The 10,359-nt window shown below is 39.2% G+C and overlaps 1 long non-coding RNA gene and 1 pseudogene across 1 annotated transcript; one reads left to right on the top strand and one right to left on the bottom strand.

Annotated features, from left to right (window-relative positions):
- Positions 1-2,269: 2,269 nt before the first annotated feature.
- LOC103253299 lies at positions 2,270-4,010 on the top strand (annotated as a pseudogene).
- A 2,469-nt stretch (positions 4,011-6,479) lies between these two features.
- On the bottom strand, positions 6,480-10,097 carry LOC103253291. The gene is made up of 3 exons (XR_503858.2): positions 9,550-10,097; positions 7,604-7,635; positions 6,480-6,511 (listed from the first exon to the last, which is right to left on the bottom strand). It is a non-coding gene; the product is annotated as an uncharacterized LOC103253291 (long non-coding RNA).
- Positions 10,098-10,359: the final 262 nt, after the last annotated feature.

The following is a 10,359-nucleotide window of genomic DNA, read 5'->3' as shown; positions in this document are numbered from 1 at the left end:
AATTTGAGTTGTAGAAAGACACAGTTATATCTAAGGGAGATTCTGCCCATATATTTACATGAACATAACTCCTTTTCCTTTCATCCTCAGCAATAAAGTATCTGCCTTTTAGGAGCCTAGCAGCTTCTGGCTTCCATAGACCGCTGATAGAAGTGAGGTCTAAAACTGAGTCTTCCTGTTTCTTACACTCAAAGGGTACCAAGAAACTCGAGAGCAGTGGGTTTCCTTCAGGAAATTGTGCTAGATTTCTGCAGGAAATGCTTTCAACTACAGTCTCCTGTAGGTAGAGATGACTCCATCTTTCACTGTCTTCCTATCATTTAGCATCTGAGCTCCAAAGAACTGATATAAAAAAATAACCTGAAATAGAAAAATAGCTGAGAGAGGAGCAGTCATCAGAACAAACGTACCACTGTTAGAGTGCTACTGGAGTGATAGTGACAACTTGAGTAAAGATTCAAGAGCAACCTAAAAAAGTCTTTTTGGAATTGAAAACGTGGCATCCAAAAACAAACAAACAAAAAACAGGAAAATAATTGAAGAAGAGAATTGTCTATAGAATTGAATCAGTGGTCTGAAAGATTAAAGTCTATAGAATTACCTATAGAATTGAATCAGTGGTCTGAAAGATTAAATATTTCAAAGGATAGGGTGAAAAAGTGAACCTCAAGAAGAAATGGAAATCAGGTTCAATGGATCTAGCACATTTGAAATTTCAAAAGGAGAAAAAAAGAACAGATGGAGGTAAGGCAATAATTTAAAATAATCAGAGGAAAATTTCCTAGTTTAAGACCTAAGTATGGTAAAGTTCTAAAATGCCAAGGCTAAAGGAAAAAGGCTCACAAGTTTTCAAGCAGTAAGAACAAATTATCTACAATGAAAAAAAAAATCTGACTTGCATCAGACTTCTCATCTGTAACAATGTTAGCTAGAAACAAGAATTCACTAGTATCCATGATTTAATCTAACAATGGGACCACAACAAATTATTCAGTACCTGAACAGGATATCATTCACCTTTCAGCATGGAAGAAAAATATTTGTAGATATCACAAATATCTACTTAATATCTACTTAATATTTCATCACAGGAAAATTCACAATAAGTGGCCTGAACCAAACAATAAATAGGCCAGAACAGAAATCTCAAGATGGAAAAAGATGAAAAGCAGAACTGGAGGACAGGAGAGAAAGAATGTTGGAAAAGGAAGAAGGTGAAAGTATCCTATGGGACTTATTCAAATGGAGAAAAAGGGGAAAATGTAGGAACTGGCAAGGAAAATAACTAACATCTAGCTTTCATACAATGGTCCAGTAATACTATATGATTATGAGAGAAAGGGAAGGGAAGATAACCAATTATGAAAATAAAAATCCCAGCAAGCTTTCAAATAAATGAAGTGAAAGGGGAATCAATGAAACATGATCAGACTGGTAAGCATATGAAAATGGTAAATGGGGAGACATCATGGTAAGATAAATAAGTACAAAATAAGATGGAAAGAATAAAGTTAAGCATATCGGGCATTTTATAAAGTATGTTTGGACTGAAATCCTCTTACTTAAAAATACTTCGTTTAAAAAAAAGAAAAGATTTATGCTTTTTGCAAAATGCATACTTAAAATATAGCAATAAAAAGGTTGAAAATGAAAGAAGAACCAAATCAAGCCAAACAACGGAAAAGCACAGAGGTCATTGCCAGACCATTTTCCCATTGCGTTGCTAGACTGGTGTGGCCATGTGCTCTTTGAGCTATGGCAGTCGCCATGTTTCCTGGCTTTGGCCCCCTTCCCTACCTTGGGGAGGTGAATGCCCTCTTTCTCTCTCTCTCTCTGTCTAATTTACTTCCTAAATAAGCTATATTTTCTAATCTAAAAAAAAGAAAGAAAAAAGAAAAGCATAGAAAGATATTAACAGAGGCAGTTTTAATAGTGGACAATGTAGAATAGATTTTTTAAAAATTTAGATATGCAGATAAAACTTTTAAGACTGCAAGGGGATTTTGTTTCAATTAAAAAAATAAAGAACATAATAAAAATAATCATACGAGATTTTGTAGTGTATCTCTCCCAGAACAAAAACAATCTCTCTCTCACACACACACACACACACACACACACACTATGGAAAGAACATAAATAACATAATTATTAAACTTGATTGAACGTGTAAAATATTGTCACAGTTCATTCGGGCAGCTATAACAAAATACCAGGGAGTGAAGGGACTGACTAATGGGAAGGAAGGGGGGTGAGCATGACAGCACAAATGCAGGGCACCCAAAGGAAAGTCTGTTATTACTATGACGAGGATGTTTGAAATTACTGTTATGGACAAGGCCACCCAATGAAGCCTCACCAAATCTGCATGACTCACAATTTGCTGCACAACTATGGTCTCTACTGAAAAAATGGAAACCAATGCTCAGGAGATGACCAAGTACCCCAGTGACGACTACATTAAATCCTTCCACTCCATCTGTCCAGATAACATGTCTGAGTGCAGCAAGCAGATGCAGAGATTAAACGTTGGTGAGGACTATCCAGTATTGGATGGCCTGTTGGAGTTTTGTCAGTTGTCTACTGGTGGCTGGTGGCAAGTGCTATGAGACATCGCTGTGAATTGGGCTGGAGCCCTGCACCAGGCAAAGAAGTCTGAGGCATCTGGCGTCTGTTAGGTCAATGATATCGTCTTGGCCATCCTGGAACTGCTGCTAAAGTATCACCAGAGGATGCTGTATATTGACATTGATATTCACCATGATGATGGCGTGGAAGAGGCTTTTTATACCAGACTGGGTCATGACTGTGTCCTTTCATAAATAAGGAGAGCAGATGGCATGGAAGAGGCCTTCTATACCACAAACCAGGTCATGATTTTGTCCTTTCATAAATACGGAGAGTACTTCCCAGGAACTGGGGACCTACGGGATATGGGGGCCAGCAAAGACAAGTATACTAACTACCCTTTCCCAGATGGGATTGATGATGAGTCCTATGAAGTCATTTTCAAGCTGGTCATGTCCAAAGTAATGAGGATTTTTCAGCCTAATGCAATGGTCTGACAGTGCAGCTCAGACTTCCTGTCTGGGGATTGGTTACGTTGCTTCAATCTGATCATCAAAGGGCACGCCGAGTGTGTGGAATTTGTCAAGAGTTTCAACCTGCTCATGCTGAAGCTGGGAGGCGGTGGCTAGGCCTTTGGTAGTGTTGCCCAGTGCTGGACACTTGAAACAGGAATGGCCCTGGATACAGAGATCCCTAATGAGTGTTTTTTTTTTTTTTTTTTTTTGAGTTGGAGTCTCACTCTGTCGCCCAGACTGGAGTGCAGTGGCCGCTACTGGCCAACACAGCCTCGACCTGCTGGGCCCCGGCGATCCTTCCGCCTCAGCCCTCCGAGTAGCCGGAATTACAGGCATGCGCTACCACGCCCGGCTGATTTTTTGATTTATTGTAGAGATGAGGTCTCGCCTGCCCAGACGGGTCTCGAACCCGCGGGCTCAGGCAATCCACTCACCTCAGCCTCCCAAAGGTGCGGGATTACAGGCTGAGCCACCGAGCCCGGCTCCTAATGAGTGTTTATACGACTGCTTCAAATACTTTGGACAAGATTTCAAACTTCACATCAGTCCTTCCCATATGACGGACTAGAAGACTGAGTATCTGAAGAAGATTATACAGAAACTGTTTGAGAACCTGAGAATGCTGCCCTGCATACACCTGGAATTCAAATGCCATCCCTGAAGAGGCTGGCGATGAGGACAAAGAAAACCCTGGCAAGCACATCTCAGTCTGTTCCTCTGACGAATGAATTGCCTGTCAGGAAGAGTTCTCCAACTCAGTTGAGAAGGGAGAGGCTGGCCACAAGAACTCAGCTTCAAAAAGCCAAGAGAGTTAAAACAGATGAGAAAAAAGAGAAAGATCCAGAGAAGAAAGAAGTCATAGAAGAGAAAACCAAGGAGGAGAAGCCAGAAGCCAAAAGGGTCAAAGAGGAGTACAAGTTGGCCTGAGTAGACCCCTCCTGGCCTTGCCAAGTCCCTTACCTTTCTTCTACAACCTCTCAGATTTAATATTTTTGTGTATTTGTATTCAAATTTATTAAATATAAATATTCCCAGGGACTAGACAGAAACCGGAACCCTGAGTCCAGGGCAGCTGTGCTGGGTGGACTCTTCTGGGTGCGCCCTTGCCACCTATCATTCCCTGTTCTTAATTCTGAACCATAAAGGGTGCCAGGGCTAGGCGGGATAATTTTATGCAATCGTAAGACAAAATGCTGACATGCCAAGTGCCTGTTTAGTACCTTTGGAAAGGGGCTCTTCTTGAGCATTCTGTAAGAGGTGGCTAGGCCTTCGAGGGCCCTGGCTCTTTTCAGGCTCCTAAGGTAACATCAGCCATTTTTAGATGGGTTCTGTTCTCATACCTTCCTACTGTCCTCAAGTGAGCCAAGAAACTCACACTGCCTGCCCTCTGTCTTCCCCCAATTCTGCAGGTGGAACTTGGTAGTCTAGTTTCCTTTTTGAGATACTATTTCATTTTTGTGAGACTCTTTGTAATAAGATGGTACGTTTCTATTTTAAAAAATACTCTAGACTGGGTAGCATGTAAAAAACCAGAAATTTATTTCTCCCAGTTCTGGGACTGAAAATTGCAAGGTTAAGGTACCAGCAGATTTGGTGTTTGGTAGGGACCCGCTTTCTGGTTCATGCCTGGTAAACTTTCTTTCTATGCCCCTCACATGGTGGAAGGAAGCTTGCCAGGGCATCTTTTATAAGGGTACCAATCCCAATCCCAAGGACTCTGCGCTCATGACCCAATCACCTCCTAAGGCCCCACCTTCTAATAGCATCACATTGATGATTAGGTTTCAATATATGAATTTGGGGGGAACATAGACTTTCAAACTGTAGCAAATATTAACATAGAGCATTTTATTCCTTGACTATAATATGTATATGCACATATAAATATATTTCATGTTTCTATAAACTTTTATAAAATGAATCATGTGCTTAGCCAAACCCAAAACCAGATTCAAAGAAGTAGAAAGCTTGTAGGTTACATTCTCTCACCACAGTTCAATAAAGCTAATTGAAAATTAAGAAACATTCAATAAGACAAGTCTTGTATAAAAGAGGAAATTAAAGAAGAATGACAGAAATGCCCAGAAACATAGAAAAATTGAACACTTCTAAAATGATGAGAAATAGCAAAAAACTTAACTTAAAGGAAAATGTGTTACCTTTAATTAAGGAAGCAGAAAAGTGAAAAAAAAAGAAAGGAATCAAATACCTAATGAATCCAAGAAAGAAAAATAGCAAAAACAAAAGAAACTTTGAGGAGGGTATTAACAATGAAATTATTAAAAGAGAAAATAGTAGAAAGAGTAATTTTTAAAAAACCAACACAAATGGAAAGAGAAAGATTAGTAGAAAGATTAGTTATTTAAAAAGACCAATAAAATAGATAAATACCATATGAGCCTGCTAAGAAAAAGAAAATAAGATCAAAATTAGGCAAGATTAATTATTTATTTGACAGCAGGAAAGAGATTAAAAGAATTCTAAGTAAATACTAAAGATGACTCTGTAGCAGTATGTTAAAAAGACTAGAAGAAACGAATACTTTCATAGGAAAATATACATTATCACAACTGACAGAAGAAGTAAAAAACTTGAATAGACCAATTATAGAAGAAATTGGAGAAGTGATTAATGATCTACTATGGGAAAAGGCTGCAGGCAGATGAATTCACAGTTGAATTTTTAATCTTGCTATTAAAGAATAGCTAATTCCAATATTATTTAAACTATTGTGGGCCTTACAAAAAGATTAAAAGTTCTCCAGTTAATTTTATGAAACCAGAATAACTCAAATTTTTATCAAAGCCTAACTAGAAGAGTAAAAAGTACAGGCCAATTTCATTTCTGAATATAGACGTTAAATGTCTAAATAACATATGAGAGAATGCAATAGAAGATTGAATCACAAGAACAATATACCAGGGCAAAACAGGATTTATTGGAAGAGTGAAAGGGCGATTCAATATCAGGAAGTCTAGCTACATATTGATTGCATTAAAAATTAAAGGGGGAAAAAAGCCAGACCATTATCAATAAGTGAAAAAGGCATCAGATAAATGTCAAGTGACAATGCCAAGGAAAACCCCAAGCAAAATAGAAAGAGAAGGAAAATCCTTATATAATAAAGAAAAGCCTACTAGCAAATCATCCTAAGTGTCAAAAATTAAACCTTTCACTTAAAATCAGGAATCTGACAGGTACTACTATACCATAATCACTTACATTGGTGGCTCTGGAAAATATAAATAACTGGTATAAATGATGAAAAAGAAATAAAGGTCTTGATACTGATGATATGCTTGATTTTTTGTTTTTTAGAAAACCCAAGAGACTCGTGAAAAAATAAGTAATATGAGAACTTGGTGCATTGGATGAATACAAAATAAATCACAGAAATCACCATTCTTTCTTTATTCTGGCAAAAGCACCTAGAAAAGGAAATAGGAAGAACATTTCATTCAGAAGACAAGTGCTATAAAATAATTTGCTATAAATTTGGTAAGATGGTACAGGACATATATGAGTAAAACTATAAAATTATTATTGGGAAATGCAAAACAAAAGGAAAAGTTTATCATCTTCCTAGATAGAATGACTTACTGTCATTTCTCCAAAACATGCCAATTCTCAAAAAATGAATACATGGATCTAATGCAATCTAATTATTCTTTTTTCTCTTACATAAAATATCATGTGATAATTGAAAAGGGCCTAAAATCCAAGCCGTTACATATAAAAGTAATTGCGAATGAATGTATTTTTAAATTTGGGGCTTTTTGAAGATTTGTTGCAAATAGTAAAACAACACTGACAAAAAATAATTCTAAGCACTTTAACGCACACATTTCTATAGAATACATGCAAACTTATATTTAGTACATTTTAAATACCAGTCTCCCAATTTCTTCTCAAAAAAGGATAGGGCTAAGGGGTTTGTTTTAGGAGGCTGAATTTTTTTTTTTTGTATGCCCTGTATTGTTCTTGTCCTGTATGGTCTTTGTTGTATATTAGAACCAACTAAGAGCTTCATAGGAGAATATAGATTCCAGAGTCTCACCCAATAGCTCCTGCAATTAGAATTTGTAGCGAGAATTTTAAAAATCACCGGTCAAGTTATTCCTCAGGGTCTCTTTCCTGAACAGGGAATCCTAGAAAAGGTCACTCAATGTTTCCATTGAGAGGACTGTCATTTAAATCCTCTTTTTAAGAACTGATTCATTATCTTTTAGAAACGAGAGTTGAAAATACATTTAAAAAAATAAATTAAAAAATAGATTTTCTCTTGCAGAGGAACATGCAATGAACATTTTGTTCTCTATATATCAGGGGATAGTAAAAGTACGCTGAGATTAATGTCATGTATTGGTTTGGGTTTGAAATCCAGCTTTTGCCTCTTTCCAGCTGTGTTAACTTGGACAAATGAATTAGTCCTTGAAATTCTCAGTTTCTTCATCTATTGAATGAGGGTGAAAATATAAATGAGAAATCAATACATTTCATATAATAATATTAGTACTTACCTCAAACATACTCATAATTTAATAAGGGTTAGCTAAAAGCAAACAGAAACGTGATTAAACGCTCTCCTCCGCAAAAGTAAGCTGGGATATTACTGTCACCACATGTCTTAGTAGGGGACCAACACACAGTAGGTACTTAATGAATATTCTTGCATCAGGGTTCATTACTGTATGGCTCACACTGCATCTTTATCAAAGGCACTACATATTTTGTTTCTCTGGCTCTCTTCTTATTAGGATCAAAAGTGCTATGATTTGAATGTCCCCCAGGTCATGCTGGTTTGTGAATACAACTGACTTTGCCTACATAATGTTTAACAATAATCTTAAATTTAACAAGCATTACCTTGATCCTGCACCCTCACTCTGTGCTCCATTATAGATGGCAAGAAACCCTCAGCTGTCTTCCAAGTGTTCAGGAACAATATCACTTTGGCTATACTGCTCTGGTATTCTAATTAAGATACCTTGACCCTCTATTGGCCACCAGTGTCTTTCATGAGACTATGCCCTGGCTGGGCAGAGCTGTTCTTTATTGGTGGCAGGGCAGTGCAGAGGACTATTGTAGACTGGGTGAGAGAATGGCTCACTCACCAGCTCTGTGCTGCACTTGGCCACCAGGCCCGATAGTACCAACACTATCACAGAGTTGTTTGGGAAGATGATGCCTTAGCTTCTGGTCCCAACTTCTTTCCCCATCAGGCTCAAAACCATCTGAAGCCTCTGGAGACAGCAGGGAATGCAGGCTTCCCACCCATGCTCTCCATTTCTTTTGACAGTTTCCCAAGGCAGCCAGCACAAACATTCACCTTTCCCTTTATTCAGAACCGTAAGTTTTAAGAATGTCAACTTATACAAATAGATGGTTGGCAATGTCGCCAGCTTGTCAGGACCATAAACAATAAGGTTTTGAATCCCACTTTGGTCTTAGGTGGGTCGCCTGGGGCCTGATCCTTCCTTCCTGTATTCCTGCCTCTTAGTGTTTGACATTAAGCTCAAATTCAAAAGGTGTCTCATCTACTCTTGCTTTGTTCCTGTTATTGTCCCCTTGGACAGTGAAATGACTGCAAGTAGAGAGGAGAACCATACATTTCTGAGGCCGAGGCCTCTGTGGCCCTGAGTCCCAGCTGTCTAGCTTCACTGGGGATCCAAGGCTTCAGCCCCTTGGCAACGCGAAGCTTTGGGAATTTCTGTTGTGCTGATGCTGACGTGTGAAACTTTATGCTAACAGTTAACCTGATAACAGTGGCATAGCATTCGGAAGCAATTTAATTTTAATCCTGATTTTTCAGAAAGCTTTTTTGAGCTGATGTAAGTGTTATGAACGCTCCTGTTACTTAAAAAAAAAAAAAAAATTCTGGTAAGGTATATAAGGACCTATGACAATAGGTTCATTTAAAAATTTGCCCTTTCCTGGGACTGGAAGAATGATGCCATGTGTAATAAAGTAATAGAACATGTGTAAAGTATAAAAGAGTGTAGGCTGGGTTCGGTGGCTCAGCCTGTCATTCCAGCACTTTGGGAGGCCAAGGCGAATGGATTGCCTGAGCCTGTGGGTTCGAGACCCACCCAGGCAACTTGGCGAGACCTCGTCTCTACCATAAAAGAAAAAAAAATAGCCAGGCATGGTAGCGTGCACCTGTGTTCCCACTACGTGGAAGACTGAGGTGGAAGGATCGCTGAAGCCCAGCAGGTGGAGGCTGTGGTGGCCGGGAGCGTCCCACCGCCCTCCAGTCTGGGCGACAGAGTGACTCCAACTCAAAAAATAAAAGTATAGTATAGTGTAAATAATAGTGTAAAGATTAATAAGAAGGCAATGGAGAATGCCTCCTCACCCTCACGTGACCCTGACAGTGCATCTGACATTGATGTTCCAGGTTGTTCTGGGTGAACCCGGCCTCTTTCTGATCACATTCCTACCCCAGGGTGACATTAACCCTACGTACCTAGGTGTCCCCTCTCTCCACTATGCAATGCAGTTTTCATGAAGGAACGTTCACAAATTCACATCCCAAGTGCCAATCATGGATATGATAAGGTTTCATGTTGATGGTTCCCAGAGAAGTACTTGCTAAAGACTCCAACTACCAATGTCAGCTCCTCTGCTTCTTTCTATGAGACTTTAACTCAGCACAAGTTCTTAGCCCAGTTTTTCCATTAAAAAAAAAAAAAAGAATATTACCAATCTTACAAGAGGTTTTAGAAAAAATAAATGAAGAAATCAGACTGGAAATACCCTCAGAACAATGCTTGGTCCATGGAAGGTACTCGATGTCTGTTGATTTACTCAACAGAGGACAAAATGTTAATCCAGAGAAAATGACCTTATGTTGTGAGACAGCATGTTATTTGGGATGCATCTGAAGGGCTTTTTTTTTCTCTCTTTGCTCCCACTGTATAGGGAGTTGCCAATTCTGTTCTGTCTTTTCTTTCTATAAGGAATGCCGTACGCTTGTCTTGGTCCTCACCGTGGTCTGAAATGGGTCTGTCTGTGACAGAGACAGGGGCCCCCAAAGTCTCAAGAATGTCAGTCATGTGCTGGGACTTCTTCCAGTTCTCGGAAGTTCATTTCAGCGAGGAGCAGGATCGCCTCCGCGTTTCCAAGACACCCATCTCCAAAACGGTGCGCGAGGAGCCTCAAATATTCCTGCATTTCCGCGATAACCTTTCCGCGATCGCCACGTGGCACCGGGTTCCGAAAGCGCCACGTTCCAGCTGCGGCGGTTCAACACGTGCTTAGCATGCACTCTGCTTGG

This window comes from Carlito syrichta, unplaced genomic scaffold, assembly GCF_000164805.1.
Source record: "Carlito syrichta isolate Samal-C Ts95f unplaced genomic scaffold, Tarsius_syrichta-2.0.1 Scaffold67282, whole genome shotgun sequence".
Classification (NCBI taxonomy): domain Eukaryota; kingdom Metazoa; phylum Chordata; class Mammalia; order Primates; family Tarsiidae; genus Carlito; species Carlito syrichta.
Note: the sequence above shows the minus strand (reverse complement) of the source record. Positions and strands in the feature narration are given on the sequence as shown.